The sequence below is a fragment of the Palaemon carinicauda genome, chromosome 3 (genome assembly GCF_036898095.1).
Source record: "Palaemon carinicauda isolate YSFRI2023 chromosome 3, ASM3689809v2, whole genome shotgun sequence".
In the NCBI taxonomy this organism is placed as follows: domain Eukaryota; kingdom Metazoa; phylum Arthropoda; class Malacostraca; order Decapoda; family Palaemonidae; genus Palaemon; species Palaemon carinicauda.
Window position 1 is genome coordinate 172815912 of NC_090727.1, and position 2405 is coordinate 172818316.

Below are 2405 nucleotides of genomic sequence, written 5' to 3' on the forward strand. Positions count from 1 at the left end.
ACTGTACCAACAGAGATAAAATAACCAGTTGATTTTATATTTTGCTTTACTTTTAACTTCATATTCGGTAAAAATTCTTTTTAAAGACGTTTTTAACCATCTCTCTCTCTCTCTCTCTCTCTCTCTCTCTCTCTCTCTCTCTCTCTCTCTCTCTCTCTCTCTCTCTCTCTCTCTCTCTTCTACGAAAGTTTTTCCAACTTACAAAGAAACCTCCCTGGCCAATGAAGGGTGTGCAACCAATTATTGGTCAACAACGCAGGTTTACTGACCCGTAACATTTAGCCAGCAGGTCGGCAGTAGGTTGGTGGCCCTTTACAATTTACAACCTGAAAGTCCCCATCAATTCTCGTTCCTCAGCAGCGCCTATGCTGGACGCAGGGACCACTAGGCCAGGTAGCCAGTAAGACAGAGAGGGTAAAGTATCACCAGCTGACGCTTTTGCTTCTACGCCATTGTATGTTACTTGCAAATAGAAGTTATTCTCTTCTTTTCATTCGTACTAGTAGTATGGTGACATAAAATGTATCGGATTGTGTATTTGAGTATATGTGTAAATGAAAAATATTTCCATGGTTGTATTTGAATTAAATACATACATACATACATACATACATATACACTATAAACAAAGAATACTCACATACATATGTATGTAGGTAAATCATATTGTATACACAGTATATATGTATATGTATGTATATTTATACGCATTATATATATATATATATATATATATATATATATATATATATATATATATATATGTGTGTGTGTGTGTGTGTGTGTGTGTGTGTGTCATTATGATAATTTGTTCTTTGATATTTACTACTGTTATTGGTGGCAACTAGAATTCAAATACGAACAGGTTGACTCTGCCGACTTGTCGAAAAGTGTGAACTTTTATTAAATGAAATTTATGATCACATTCTCCATGACAATTAGAAATTATATTGAACCTTCTATCTAATGAGAGTTTAAATAGTTTAAAACGGCGTTCAAAATCCATTCACATCCAAACCCTCTTTTTTTTTTCTTTTTACCGCAAATCGTAGACAAATTGTCACGCTCCTCGCTGGTTACGAGATTTTCCTCGCTATTCGCGAGATTTCCCTCCGCAGGCTATAATCTGTCATTTAGAGAGTGGCTCGTGGATTTTATGGGGTTTACATGCTGTGTAGAATCTCATATCCTGCGTCATTCTACCGGATTATTTTCATTTTTTTATGTTATTTTTTAATGAGAAAATTTCAGTTTACTTTTTCTGGCCCTTAGCGTTGAAGATAAAATTCCCATGAATTGACGGAAAACCTGTTTTTCGTTGCAAAGTTTCTTTTTTATACATTTCCTTGGTTATTTTGTTCAGTGAAAATATGACCATACTTTCTCTGCTTCTTATATTTGAAGATAAAATTCTTATATATAAGTGGATATTTTTTAGAATTAACACCAAGCCCCTTTTAGGAAAATATATATTTTTAGAATATTTTTTTGATATTCGGTTTTCTTATTTTGTTCATATGTATATTCTAAGATAAATTTCTTATAAAACAGTGGATACTTTTAGAATTAACAAGCCCCTTTTAGGAAAATATATTTTTTTAGAATAATTTTTTGATATTCGGTTTTCTTATTTTGTTCATATGTATATTTTAAGATAAATTTCTTATAAAACAGTGGATACTTTTAGAATTAACAAGCCCCTTTTAGGAAAATATATTTTTTTAGAATATTTTTTGATATTCGGTTTTCTTATTTTGTTCATATGTCGTGGAACCTAAGGCAGAAAAAATAATAAAATATTTACTAATTGTATAGTGAAGTGATAAGAGACTACTAAAACGATAATTACATATATCAATGGGAAGGATATTCAAACGATTGATACGTCCAATAATTTTTATATATATGTTTTCTCTCTCTCTCTCTCTCTCTCTCTCTCTCTCTCTCTCTCTCTCTCTCTCTCTCTCTCTCTCTCTCTCTCTCTCTCTCTCTCAGAATTTAATTTTGATAATAATATTGTGACGAGAAATGTAGACCAGCTCCCATCTAGTTTTCTGTCTCTGTTTGTCACTTGTAATGACTTTGCAAATACATTATATTAACTTTCAAACTCCTAATCACATTTTGGAAATGCAATATATCTCTGAGACCTTCCACAGTTACATATACAGTGGATAGATTTCTCTTATCAGTACCCAATTCTTTCCACACCGGAAATCAGAATAATCATGGATATATATAATACAAGAACTCATCATATCTCATCTTATTACCAATAGAAAATAAATAATGACGCCATATTATCAATCTCTTTCTTTTCGCTAATAACTGATCCACACACGGAAATCAAAAACAGTTGGAATAAATTAAATCACAATGTAATCGTAATTTTTTCGGTGATCATG